The sequence below is a fragment of the Macrobrachium nipponense genome, chromosome 25 (assembly GCF_015104395.2).
Source record: "Macrobrachium nipponense isolate FS-2020 chromosome 25, ASM1510439v2, whole genome shotgun sequence".
NCBI lineage: Eukaryota > Metazoa > Arthropoda > Malacostraca > Decapoda > Palaemonidae > Macrobrachium > Macrobrachium nipponense.
The window spans coordinates 204527-219569 of record NC_087214.1 but is presented as its reverse complement, the minus strand read 5'-3'; the positions used below and the strand labels follow the sequence as shown (position 1 = coordinate 219569).

The 15043-nt window shown below is 47.6% G+C and overlaps 1 protein-coding gene across 1 annotated transcript in view; it reads left to right on the top strand.

Moving 5' to 3' along the window:
- Window positions 1-15043, top strand: part of LOC135199236 (intraflagellar transport protein 56-like) — a 111149-nt gene that overhangs the window by 3462 nt on the left and 92644 nt on the right.

Genomic DNA, 15043 nt, shown 5'->3' with positions numbered 1-15043 from the left:
AATGCATACACGTTACACAGGGCTCGTTGCGGGAGCACTCTCGCCACCCGACAACGAGTACAAACCTCGTGAGGGATCTACATCTACATCCAAGGTCGTCTCCCACGGATGTAGCACCTGCGGTAACTAGATAGATTAGTAAGAGGGGTTGGGGTTCCCTCACGCACGGGGGGAAGACATGCCCCACCCCGAACGCAAGGAAGACCCCAAATACAAAATACAATGAAGAAGCTGAGCGGGGGGCAGGAAGGAAGACGAAGAATCGGCTACCAAGGGAGTCGCGGGAGAGCTTTCCGACGACTTCCTGGCAGAACCTTCGCTTCCCCCACCCCACCCCCGCACAGCAGAGCAAGTAATATGAAAATGAAACAGAATACTGCCCTTGCGATTCACTTCATAGAAACTTAAAAGGAGAAAAGATCAATTCCCGGGTAAGAACGGAAACTTGATCCAAAAATATGATGCTATCATAAATATATATGAAAATGAAACAGAATACTGCACTGCGATTTCATTTCACATAAAAATCGTAAGGATCAATTCCCGGGTAAGAACGAAAATTGATCCAGATTAAATTCATGCAATCAATAAATGAAAATGAAAAGAATATTGCAATTGCGAATCCACCACTTTCATTGCATTCTATTATACAAACTTAAAAGTTCGTGCCGAGCGCAATCACTCTCGGTAACGAACGCACTAGGGCAAAAATATAATGAAAAAAGTACTTACATTTTTCAATTACACCCTTCGCCCAAATACATGACTCGGCGCGAGCGCCTCGGCACCGAGACATAATTCAAGGGTTTCATAATTAAAGTAATGAAAATGAAAACAGTGTACTTACAGTTTCATTTTCAAGTCAAACAAAACCATTAGTAGGAAAACACAATATAAACAAAGCATACGACGATGAAGCGGGCAGAGAGCGATGACGAACACGTCCTTCACACGCGGCCGAAAGCAAAAGTGGTTTGTTTACCTCCCAGTCGCGCGGCGCGCGACGATCGGACAAGCAGTTAACTACCGTTTCTCCCCGTTCGAAGCTTACGACCGTTCCAGCTGCCGCTAGTTACCTTCCTATTGTTAAAGGACCGAGGGTTTGTATTACGTATCGGAACAATTGTCATTTGTTCCGATACGTAATACAAACCCTCGGTCCTTTAACAATAGGAAGACTCACTTCTTTGGTGGGAGGAATCTGAGTCTTTTTGGTGACAGACTGGTGTTCGTCCAACCCTGGAGTGCCTCCCTGGTCGTAAGAGCAAGGGAGGGATCCAAACCTCTGTCGATTGATCGGGGTGTGCACCGCAGGATCAATGGTCAGACCTCTGGTGGGCCAAGTACTAAGAGAGAGGCAAGCGTATCTCTTCGTACCAGCAAGCAAGAACTTGTTTCCTGTTTGCAAGAGACAATCATAAATGATGGGTTTGTCTCAAATTTGGCATCCACTTCCTCCCCCTTGTTGGAGGAAGTGGTGGATATTTACTCCTATCCCTACTGAAAGGGATAGGATGGTGCTCTATTGAGTAGCTCACCTGCATCTCGTCCTTACCCAGCAGGGTGACGACCGTGTCCCTCTACCCAAAGGTAGAGGGAAGAAAAAGATGGGAAGAGGAGCCAGTCACACTCTCATTCCTCATCCATTCTTACGGTCACACCAGGACTCGATGCTGTTCAGCCTGCGAGGGTCTGGGTTAACTACACAACGTGTTGAGCAACCACCACGGTTCCTAAGGAAAAATATCCAAGGAACTGTGGGGGGCAATATCCTGAAGGTAGAAGGAGGTGCATGCGGTCCGGTTGGACCAGGCGCCTGCCTTCATTACCTGCGCCACGGAGAAGTTCTTGCGTAACGCGAGAGAATGATGAAGAGGCGTCCACACTCATGGGTGTCGAGTTTTCTTCAGACAGCTCCGTCGCACCTTCACAGGACAAAGCAGCATAGCCTTCGTATCGGAGGCGGTGAAGTCCATTAGGGAGGGTATTGTGAAGGACTCGAACCAATCGTCAGTTACCGAAGGTTCTGAGTCTTCGCTACGAAGATCGGTCGAATTCGAGCGTCACAAATCCCCATCCCTTTTGTGCTTGACTTCTCAAGAGAAGTCATGCAGTTACCTAAGACGAAAAGAAGGGAATAGTCGTATGACCTATCCCTCTTCTCGACTTTGGTTATGTACAGTACTCATACTGACAAGCTATTAAGACGAAGTAATGATTGCTCTGGAACAACCGAACTAAGTCCACAGCATAGTTCGTAACTGACTCGGGCGCTCCTGACAGCTGCCGACTGACTGGTTCGGAATCAGTAGAGGCAAGTTGTCCAAGCATCCGGGTAAGTCACGTGACCTTCGCCCTTTAATCTGGCAGATCATTATAGGCCTAAAGCCACGTCAACCGGGTGCTAGCAATGAGAAAATTTGGAAGGTGCAAAAAAAAAAAAAAAAAAAAAAAGTAGGCCTATCATGCTCACAGAGTTTTCCAAATAATATTTAGAGGCCTCTTCCTATCCTTGTAAGAAAATGTTTTGTTCTCCGACTGACGCGGGATTTGGATATCTGTAGTCGGTTTAACACATGTCTGGGAATATGGATGATCCCTGCAGGATCCTGCCTCGTAATCTCCAGGTCAGAGTGAGTCAATTGTATTCGCCTGCCCCAAAATTCTTCTCGTGGCCCCACCCTCAGTTTTTATGCGCTCTACGTATTTACACCCAGAGTCAGTAAGGGACTGATCCAGTGACTGAATAAGGAATTCCAGACTTCCAGTCAGTCTTGGAGGCAAGAGGCCGTGTGAGCAGAAGGCTCTCTCGGTCTAAAATAAAACAGCAGTGAAATTAAACTTGAATTTTTTTATTTATTCATTTATTTACCCGCCGGACACAATGAAAAGCAAGGCACAATCAAGTTCAAGAAGTGTTTGGAGATCGTAAGAAACTCTAACACTCTGAATGCGCTAGAAATTCCTGTATGAATTCTAAGCAGTCTGCGAACCCCCACCGAATTCGTCAAACGATATCGGCTGGTGGTCCTCTCGATTCCCGTAGAAATCGAGAATGGGGCAGGATCCCTCCTCAACGACCGGGGCTTACGTCAGGTAGGACCCGAAGGTCCCCCTGGTAGCGCAGTCCCCAACGTGGGATCCTACAGAGAAATTCTCTGTAGGATCCTTCCCCTTTCCCTCGTAGCCGTAAGGAGAGAAGGGAATGGGGGAGGAATTGGATACTCGCTCAGCCTTCCCAGTGGAACTAGCAGTTGGAGAAGAGTAGGAGCAAGCCATCGCCATCGCCTTGCGGCGATGGCCTCTCAGAGTTCTGGGAAAACGTATCGTCAGAGAAACGTTTTCCCCGAGGAGGGTTACGAACTCTCACTGTAGGTAAGGGTCTGCCGCCACTGTGAAACGTCGTCACTGGGTGGTGCTGATCGACACCTGACAGGAGAGAGCTGATACCGTCCTCCGACTCATTCCAGTCCTTGTCGAGGTCGAAACCTCTCAGGAGGACCGAAGGAGTATTTAAATACGGTGTCCGAAGACACGTAGTAGCAAACGCCGCTGTCGCAGTAGAGGAGGTGGAAGTAGCTTGATCGACCGGCCAGAACTGAGAGAGCCTTCTTGTCCGGAGACGAGAGACTCTGGTTCAAGACAGAATCGGCAAGCTCCGATCGCGGCATACCCACCGTCGGTTTGGGTTCCCTCTCGGGGCCCCAAAACGACTCGAGCAGAGACATGGCCTCTGCTGGTGGGAGCGGCGATCCTTCCCCCCGTCGTTGTGCTGACGAATCAGTGCAATAACCTGGGTAAAGTTACTCTGAATCTCGGAAGTTACAGCGTCTTGAGGAGTAGGACGCTCCAGTCCCTCCAACAAGAGCAGCTCCAGGACCCTCCTCCTTCAGAAGAAGGACCAGCAACAGATCCCTGACGGTTGCCTCCAATCACTTGCGCGTAACGTCCTGGTTGGTCCTAAGACCAACCTGGCAACGTGCGGCGTCGTGACGGGATCGTGAGCGGCGCATCTCTCACGATCACTCCTATATACCTCGCTCTTCCTGGCATATGCCGAGGAAGGATTTGAAGGTATCGGAGAGACAGAACTGACGCTACCACCCTCTCCCCCTGACGGTCGCCTCCAATCACTTGCGCGTACGTCCTGGTTGGTCCTAAGACCATACGTGGCACGTACGGCGTCGTGACGGGATCGTGAGCGGCGCACCTCTCACGATCACTCCTAGCTACCTCGCTCTTCCCGGTGTAGCCCGAGGAAGTTGAAGGTAGTGGAGAGACAGACCTGACGCTCCCCCCCGCTTCGGCTGGGGGCCGGTCCCCCTACCTCCGCTCGCCTGCATGACAGCGTTACTGGGGGGGCTGCAGCCGTCACCAACCCGCTGGTGGGATCGATCTGCAGGCCGGGATGCGGCCGATGCCGCTCACCTGTGGCGAGCGGCTCGACTGAGCACGTCGACCCCGAGGTCCCGTGCGTCAGACGAGCTGCTGCTGGTCACCGTATCCGCCCGGTCCCTGTGGGAGCGGCGGTCAGGTGACCTGCAGAGCTCGCTTTCGCCGTGAGACCGGTGAGCGTCCTCGCGGCACGTCAAACCGCTGGTACCAGCCGAGGGCTGGTACCGTCGGTCGAGGAGACCTGGGGGGAGGCCTCTCCCACCCAGCCTCAACCCGTGGCCGGTCAGAGACCGTCACGTCCACCCGAGGCACCGGCTGGTCGCTGCGAGAGCGGCCGCTGGCCTGGCGAGAGTCACCTGAGCGGCTCTCGACAGTCTTCTGCTCCGTGCCTCGGTCATGGCGCTGAGCGAACTCCGGCGGCTTAACTTTGGCTGCACGGTCACCCGAAGGAGATCGTACACTCGGAACTTCTCGCGGACGAGAAACCGAGCCGGCGTACCTGGCTTAGCAGCAGAGCTGCCAAGACCAGGCGAGGGTGTACCACGGTAGCCAGCACACCCTTGGTCCCCGTCTTCTTCTTCTTCTCAGAAGGGGAGACGGGGCCCCCGTTCCCGAAGGAACAGGAGGACCAGCAGAGAACCCCCCACCCCCCGTCACACCGGAATGTGACGAGCCCTTCGAAGTTCCCGAAGGAGTCTTCTTAGGGGGAATAACAAAACCCGGTTCACCAGCTGGTCGCTGCGAGAGCGGCCGCTGGCCTGGCGAGAGTCACCTGAGCGGTTCTCGCCAGCCTTCTGCTCCGTGCCGTTGGTCTTGGCGCCGAGCGAACTCTGGCGCCGAAACTTTGGCTGCACGTGTCTCGCCCGAGGGAGAGCGTACACTCGGGATCCCCCGCGAACGAGAGACCGAGCCGGAACCTGGCGTAGCGGCATCGCCGCTAGCACCAGGCGAGGAAGTACCAGAGCTAACCGATACTCCTCTGGTCCCCGTCTATCTCTTCCTTACGGAAGGGGAGACGGGCCCCCGCTCCCGAAGGAGCAGGAGGACCAGCAGAAGGACCCACCGTCCCATCGAGGGTGGGACGGGCCCTTAGAAGTTCCCGAAGGAGACTTCTTAGGGGGGGAGGCAGCCTTCTTCTTCTTCGGCTTATGGGCCTTAGAAGTCGAAGGGGAAGAGGCAGCAACAGACGAAGACGAAGATGACACTTCCTCTTCTTCGTCAGCTCACGCAGGACAGTCCCCCGTCAGGTCCTCCATCCAGGCCGGAGTCGGGCCTATTTGGGCCGAAGCACAAACACGGCCCGACTGCACCTTGTCCCGGAAGGACCTGGGACTTGGGAAGACACACCATGGGCAGACCAGCATGGACAGGCGCAGGAACCAGGAGCGACAGGAACAGCAACCAGCTCAGGAGCGGCAGGAACAGCGGCAGCGGTAAACACAGAAGGGACAGCCAAGCCAGTAGCGGGAACCACATCAGCGCCAGGTACGGCAAGGCCCCAGCCATCGCCTCTTTTTTTGTATCGATCATCGGCAGCCAGCGTGGTACTGGCGGCCGGTCCAGGGGCGAGCTGCTGGAACAGCGAAGTCTGGGGCAGGCAACACAGAAGAAAACACAGGCGGCGGCGGCATACCCCTCCTCGGTACGGCGCGACCGGCCTAGAAGCGGCAGACGGCGTCACCGACACAGCATGGGGAGTGTAGACCAGCGGGGGAAAGCAGCACAAAGCGGCCGTGAAGGTTGTAGTGGAGACCACTCCAAGGTCACCGCCCCAGACCTCGCTAGACTCTGCAGCAGATCGTGGGATGCTAGGCACGCCCTGCAGCCGCAGTGGTCCATACCTGTCCAAGGTCGTCTCCCCACGGCTGTAGCACCTGCGGTAGCACAGACAGATTAGTAAGAGGGGTTCCCTCACGCACGGGGGGGGGAGACATGCCCCACCCCGAACGGAAGGAAGACCCCAAAAACAAAATACGAGGAAGCTGAGCGGGGGGGAGGAAAGAAGACGAAGAATCGGATACCAAGGGAGTCGCGGGAGAGCTTTCCGACGACTTCCTGCAGACCTTCGCTTCCCCTACCCCCGCACAGCAGTGAAAAGTAATATGAAAATGAAACACAATACTGCACTTTGGGATTGCGATCACTTCATAGAACTTAAAGAGGGAAAAATCATTCCCGGTAAGAGCGGAAACTTGATCCATAATAAACATGATGCTATCATAAATATATATGAAAATGAACAATACTGCACTTGCTATTTTCACTTTCACAGCAATAAATCGTAAGGATTAATTCCCGGGTAAGAGCGGAAATTGATCCAAAATTAATTTGATGCAATTAATAAATGAAAATGAAAAGAAAACTGCATTGCGAATCCACTTTCATTGCATTCTATTCATACAAAAATAAGAGGCTCTTGCCGAGCGCAATCAAGCTCTCGGCAACGAACGCACAGGGGCAAAAAAATAATGAAAAAGAGTACTTAAAATCTTTCAATTACCAACACTTTCGCCCAAAATACATGACTCGGCGCGAGTGCGCCCGCCTCGGCACCGAGACTAAATTCAAGGGTTCAATTCATGAAAAGAGCGGAAATCGCCGTCTCTACGGCGATAGCTCCATGTTGATTCATAATTAAGTAATGAAAATGAAAACAGTTGTACTTACAGTTTCATTTTTAAGTCAAACCAAACCATTAGTAGAAAACACAATATAAACAAAGCATACGACGATGAAGCGGGCAGAGAGCGATGACGAACACGTCCTTCACACCCGCGGCCGAAAGCAAAAGTGATTCTTCACCTCTCGGGCGCGCGGGCGCGCGCACGATCGGACAAGCAGTTCTTAACTACCGTTCTCCCCTTGTTCGAAGCTTACGACCGTCCCAGCTGCCGCTAGTTACCTTCCTATTGTTAAAGGACCGAGGGTTTGTATTACGTATCGGAACAAATGTCGTATCTATGATGTTTTTTAAGCGACATATTCTTATGAAACGAGAGAGACGTCGCACTACTGCTCTCACTTCATGAGCTTTAACTTTCAACAGTCGCAACTGTTCGTAAGAACAGACCTTATGCGCTCTGTAATGACGTTCCTCACAAAGAATGCCAGAGCGTTCTTGGACATCAGTCTGTGGGGTCTTTTACCGCGCACCAAAGACCTTGTCTAGGAGCCTCCCATCTGATGCTTTCTCTGAATGTAAGAAACTTTAGAGCTCTTACAGGGCATAGAGATCTTTCTGCTTCTCTTCCTACGAGACTCTGATATGCCTTTGACTTCGAATGACTTAGGCCAGGGATTCGAGGGATTCTCATTCTTAGCTAAAAACAGGGTCTTAAACGAGCAAATAGCTGAGTCTCCTCCTTGAAACCTACTTTATCCTGCAGAGCATGTAATTCACTAACTCTCTTTTTTGCCGTAGCTAAAGATAATAGGAATAGGCATTTTCTGTGATGTCTCGAAACGAAGCCAGATGAGGAGGTTCGAATCTTTCAGATGAAAGAAACTTGAGAACCACGTCTAGGTTCCAGTTCGGTAGGGACCGGGCTTCCTTCGACTTTGAAGTCTCAAAGGACCTTATGAGATCGTGGAGATCTTTATTATCTGCCAGATCTAATCCTCTATTTCCTGAAGACTGCCGAGAGCATACTTCTGTATCCCTTTATTGTGGATACAGCTAGATGAGATTGCTCTCTCAGGAATAGAAGGAAATCAGCAATTTCCGCTATAGAGGTAGTGGAGGAGGACAACTTCTTAGTTCTACACCACCTTCTAAAAAACCTCCCACTTCGACTGATATACTTTCGTAGTGGAGGTTCTGCGTGCTCTCGCGATCGCGCTTGCAACTTCGCGAGAAAACCCTCTCGCTCTGACGAGTCTTTCGATAGTCGAAAGGCAGTCAGAGCGGAGAACGGGGAAGGTTTTTGATGATATCCCTTGAATGTGTAGCTGTCTGAGAAGATCCATCCTTCTTGGTAGGGGATCTGGGAAAGTCTACGATCCACTCTACCACCTCCGTGAACCAATCTTGGGCCGGCCAAAGGGGCTATTATGTCATCCTCGTCTCCTTTGACGCCACAAACTTTTTTAGTACTAGTCCCAGGATTTTGAATGGAGGAAAAGCATAGACGGTCTACGCGAGACCAATCTAGCAGGAAGGCGTCCACCATAAGAGCTCTTGGGTCTTCACGACCGAGCAAAAGACTGCCAGCCTTTTGGAGATGAATGTGGCGAAGAGATCCACATGAGGTGTCCCCCACAGCGACCAGAGATCTTGACACACCTCCTCGTGTAGGGTCCACTCTGTATGAAGGACCTGGTTCCTCCTGCTGAGTCTGTCCGCCCTCACATTCTTTACTCCCTGAACGAACCTTGTCAGAAGGGAGATGTTCCTGTGAGACGTCCAAAGCAAAAGGTCTCTCGTCAGCTCGTAAGGAACGAGGAGTGCGTCCTCCTTGTTTTCGAATGTAGGCAAGTGCGGTGGTGTTGTCCACGTTTACTTGCACTACTTTGTTCGACACCATAGGTTCTAGACTCTTCAAAGCCAGATGCACAGCGAAGAGCTCTTTGCAGTTATGTGCCAAGACACCTGCGCTGGTTCCCAGGTGCCTGACACCTCCTTCGAGCCTAATGTTGCTCCCCAACCTTTCTCCGACGCGTCGGAGTACAACACTAGGTCTGGGTTCTGGGTTCTTAGAGAGATCCCTTTGTTCTCTTCAGAGGGGGCAAACCACCATTCCAGGTGCGGTCTTATCTCCACTGGAATGGGAAAGGCGTCCGAAAGTTGTCCAGTTTTTCCAACTCCAAGACTTCTTGAGGAAGAATAGAAGCGGACGTAAATGAAGTCTTCCTAGCGGGAAGAACTGTCCGAGAGAGGAAAGGGTCCCTAGAAGGCTCAAACCATTCCCTCGCCGACGTCTGTTCCTTCCTTAAGAAGAGAGAGACTATCTGCAAACCTTTTGCGATTCTCTCTTGCGAAGGCAAATACTCGAAAACCCGAGAAATCCATCTGAATCCCCAGAGAAGACTAAGTTCTGTCTGGGGTCAGCTGCGACTTCTCGAGGTTCACGAGCAATCCCAACGCTTTGATCAGATCTAAAGTTAACGTCAGGTCCTCCAAGCACTGTCTCTCTGATCTGGCCCTGATGAGCCAGTCGTCCGATACAGAGAGATATTTACTCCTTTGAGGTGAAGAAACCTCGCCACATTTTTCATCAGGCTTGTGAAGACCTGAGGAGCTGTGGAAAGGCCGAAACACAAGGCTCTGAACTGAAAGATCCTTCCCCCCGTCATGCAACGGAGGTACTTCTTCGATGAAGGGTGGATCGGGACGTGAAAATAGGCGTCCTGGAGATCTAGAGACACTGCACATCCGGGTAGCGAGTGCCCTCCTCCACACTTGACGGATCGAGTGAGGAGCAGGACTCCGCTAACCCCCCTGCAGGGGAAGGCGCGAAACGTGGGGGCTGACCAGGGGGTAGGAAGGAAGACGAGGTATCCGTCACCAAAGGAGTCGCTGGAGAGCTTTCCGACGACTCCTTTGCAGGCCTACGTCCTCTTCACCTACCCATCGTTACAGAAACCCACTGCGCCTCGGACCAATTCATACACATAATACAAGGTTCGGCCCGGGAGCATTCTCGCCCCCGGCACCGCGTACACAATTCATGTGGATCTACGTCCACAAAGGAGCGAAATCCACCGCACTTACGCCCCTCCAGCCCGGGACACACTCTACGGGCAACTGGGGGGCGCGGCGAAAGCTCCATCTCTTGATCCATCTTGTTTGTTTATTCACTTACACAATGAAATAAACAAAAGGAAAAAACTGTACTTACAAGTTTCTTTCACTCTACAGACAAACCAGAATAAGGATAAATCCAACCAAAGCATACGACGAGTAGCGGGCAGAGCGATGACGAGCACGTCTTGACACACCACGGCCGAAAGCAAAAGTGATTCTTACCTCTCAGGCGAGCGCACTGTCGGACAAGCAGTTAACTACCGTTCTCCCCTTGTTCGAAGCTTACAACCATTCCAGCTGCCGCTAGCTACTTCCTATTGTTAAAGGACCAAGGGTTTGTATTACGTATCGGAACAATTGTATTTTTCTCAATCAAAACATATGCCCCTCAATGCTAACTTTCCTCTTTTAACGACTTTCTGGTCATTGCAAATTCGGCCCCATAATTTCTTATGGTGCGAAAACAGAGGCCCAGGGACCGAAAACGATTGCGTCACACTACGGTGATAATCCGGCAGTAAAACATCTTCATATATCCAAAAAGTAAATAATAAAGATATATATGCACATTACGATTATACCAATTACATGAAGAGCTGATAACCTGCATGAATAACTGGTAAACTGTTCTGCAAGAAAGTTAAGTAAAGCAATTATTTACAATAGTAAGAAAGTCAAGATGTCGTGACGTCATAATACAGGACTTAAAAGAACGTTCTAATTCCAAAAAATAATTACTTAAATTTGAGTCAGCATCCAGTTACTTTTTCAATAACGAATATTTTCAAATTAATCATCATAAACATGTAAAATATTGATGTTTTACTATTTATTTAAAAAATTATCGAAGTGCACTCTTCGTCGTCATCTTCTACCAAAACAGGTGTTGACTCAGTGAGAGAAGGTTTTCCGATTGTTGTGATGAAAGTGCCCCAGCGTCTGTGGGTACAAGTGTGTTGGCTTTGATTTTCATCAGGAAATGGTTAGTTTATTGACACAAGCGACTCCGTAAACATCGAGATGGCGTCAATCTTCTAAATATTTCGAGTTGTAAGTAAAAATGTTGAACGCGTTTTGGTGAGATTTGCACTACGTTTGACACCCTTTTCACTACCCTCTGTTTAAATCTTAAAATTTGGCCTTAATTTCTAACTTTGGAGAAAATACTTACTTCGAAAGGAGAGTAGAGGTCTTCAGCTCCGTTTCTCACCAACAAGAAGTCACGACTGATGACCATGCTCCGATATTCAGGACGCGTTATAATGTACTTTTATAGGGATTGTTCACGCTGATCGTACATGGTCCACTCTGTACCCTGCGGTTTTTTACCTAGTACGACCTTAATTTCTAACTTTGGAGAAAATACTTCGAAAGGAGAGTAGAGGTCTCGAGGTGTTGCTCTCACCCCCGATGACTTGTGACTGGTGCCCATCTCCAGTGTCAGGACGTGTTAAAGTACTTTTTCGAAGGGTGGATCCACACCCGGTGAAAATTTTATCAGCTAGTCCAGTCGGTTGTTTCCCCTAATAGGGGGAAACATCAGTACAGGCCAACCCTCATCATCCGGTAGACGGGTCTTATTCCTCGATATTTTAATTGGTGAAACATGAATACAATTGCAACTCTAAGCATACCATTTAAAAGACTGAAGTTTCGTCAACATATTGTGATATATGAAAGCCCCATACGAACTAAAATAAGCATGTGAGCTCTTCGTAAAATATGTTTTCAAGGCAGTTTTGAAATCCAATATGGCGGCTACGTTTTTCATGGACGGTTCTCATCAGTGATCGGACACCATCTTTACCCAGCCTTCCCAGCACTCATTTGAACAATGTTAGCGTATGTATGTAACGTTTATTGATCTTACTCAAGATTGCAGTTGTAATCAGCACAATAAAACAACATTTTTGTTGCCTATATTAGTGAAAGTATGAAACTTGTTATTCCGGGGTTATGGTTGGAACTGAATTCATTCTTAACCTTGTAATCGGCGGTTTTTATCCTTACTGCCATCACAACTGAAACTCCACAGTGCTTATTTGATTGTTATTATACACATTTTGGTCTCAGTTCACTCCACATTGCACTTTAAACCCGTTGCTGTCCTGTTCTAAGCGCGCGCGCCATAAACACAATTACAAACAGCAGACGACGACAGACGACGAAACTGCAAAGTTTTATCCCTAAACTGTTTACTTTACTCGTTATTTAGTTTAAATTTACATTGTTATTTAAAAATTTTGATTTAATTCATGTATATTATCCCTTTTTTGGAACCAAATTACCCCGAAAAATTACAGATTATTTCTAACGTAGATAAAATCAAATGTTTCTAACGTTTTCGTACATCTGGCTGCCGAAAACCATAGAGGAACGAATACGGAAAAGTGCATAGAGGAACGACTACGTTTTTTTTTTTTTTCTTTTTTGCTTTTTTTGTTTTTGCTAGCACTTTTCATTGATTTCAGTCTTTATTAGTATTTGAATTTCTTAAATAATCGTATGCCAAATAAATAAATAACCTTTAATGTTTGCATGCTTTAATGTTTGCATGCTAAGAATGGCAAAATCATCGTTGCCACATTAGTGGAGGCTTCACACATACACCGTTCCATTATCCTGTTAAGCGTCCGCGCCCTGATGGAGCTAGCTGCTAACGTACCGTCAACGCTTTTTTGTAATCAGCTGATCATTGTAATCAGTGCAATGATGCAGTTTTTCAAGTTAATATTGATTTTTATGCTTGTTATTTTCATACTGTAATTAACTGTAGAAATCTCTCTCTCTCTCTCTCTCTCTCTCTCTCTCTCTCTCTCTCTCTCTCTCCCTCTCTCTCTCTCTCTCTCTCTCTCTCGAGTCCAGTCACTCGGCAAAGAAAAGTCATCTTCACTCCCGCAATTGGAAGAAAAAGTTGTATCATCACTGGAGGATTCAGAACTAGCTCTCATCATCAAATAGGTTATCAATATCACACTCCTCATCTAGTATTTGATTGATCTCACCTAAAGAAATATGCCTCCTCTTTGGGACATTCATTGTGAAAGACGCGAAATCCAATTTGTCTCGATAAACGCCCGAAGCGTATTGAAAGAAAACCACAAGGGACAGGCAGTTTTCTAGCATAAGCGACCACCAGGAAAGAGTTGCCAGGACTGGTAATAAGTTTCCATGTGGCTGAGTGTTACCAAATGATGTTCCTACACTTTCTATACGAGTAAAAACGTATTATTACGGGGCTGACGGCTTGACAAGCACAGTTAAAGTCTTGAACGTAATATCCCGTTGAAGGCGCTACCGAGTAGATCGCGGTAAACGTATTATTACGTGGGTGACGCTTAACAGTTTATAAACTGTTTTCCCATGAATTCTAGTTGTCATAGTAATGCAATAATGATAAAATTGCTTTATTTAATTTTATTTTATATATACTTCCAATACATAGCCTAATTTCACCAATTTCAACGTTTTGTGTGTAGTCTTATACCCAGTTTGGAGGGTCACACATACCGAATGGCAACAGAGAGAGAGAGAGAGAGAGAGAGAGAGAGAGAGAGAAGAGAGAGAGAGAGAGAAAGGAAGGCGGAGGAACGAAGAAGAAAAGGGATGGCGGTGGAGGGGGGTTGGGGGTTGGGAGAGGGTAGGTGGAGCTTTATACGCGTGGTTTCGTATCCATTTCTGCATAATGGAGTTTTTGTCTCTTGGTACAAGGACAAGTGTCGTTATTCTTTACGATTAGTGATTCACGATACCCTTATAAATTACGGCAACTGGGATTTCGTAATGCACTATAGCAAAATCTCGTTCTGTTAAGAGTGTTCGTTACAGACAAATAGGTATTGCCCAAAAACCTGCTTGCACTGTCTCTGAAACCCATAGTACACCTGCTGCTTAGTTGTCAATCAAGTTTTTATAACCAAGTATTTTTTTACAAGCTAGCTATTGAATAAATTTTTGTATTTTTCCTCAGTCAAAACATATGCCCCTCAATGCTAACTTTCCTCTTTTAACGACTTTCTGGTCATTGCAAGAAATTCGGCCCCATAATTTCTTATGGTGCGAAAACAGACAGAGGCCCCATGGACCGAAAACGATTGCGTCACACTACGGCGATAATCCAGCAGTAAAACATCTTCATATATCCAAAAGTAAATAATAAAGATATATATGCGCATTACGATTATACAATTACATGTATAGCGTGATAACAATCTGCATGAATAACTGGTAAACTGTTCTGCATGACAGTTGAGTATAGCAATTATTTACAATAGGTACGAAAGTCAAGATGTCGTGACGTCATAATACAGAACTTAAAAGAACTTTCTAATTCAGAAAAATAATTACTTAAATTTGAGTCAGAGTCGAGTTACTTTTTCAATAACGAATATTTTCAAATTAATCATCATAATATGTAAATATTGATGTTTTACTACTTATTTAAAAATTAGCCAGAGCACGCTTCTCGTCATCTTCTACCCCAACAGGCTGTTTACGCCTGGCTTGTTGTTGATGAGAAATCGTGTTTCGATTGTTGTGATAAAAGTGCTCCAGCGTCTAGTGGGTACAAGTGGTGTGCGGATTTATCACAGGAAATGGTTAGTTTATTGACACAAGCTACTCCGTTAAACAAAAATCGAGATGGCGTCCAATTCTTCTCAAATACCTCGAGTTGTAAGTTAATAAAAATGTTGAAACGCGTTTTTTGGGTGAGATTTGCACTACGTTTGAGACCGTTTCAGTACCCTCTGTTTAAATCTGTTTCAAATCTTAAAAATTTGGCCTTAATTTCTAACTTTGGGGAAAATACTTACTTCGAAAGGAGAGTAGAGGTCTTTAGCTCCGTTTCTCACCAACAACAAGTCGCGACTGATGCCCATACTCGGGTGTCAGGACGCGTTATAA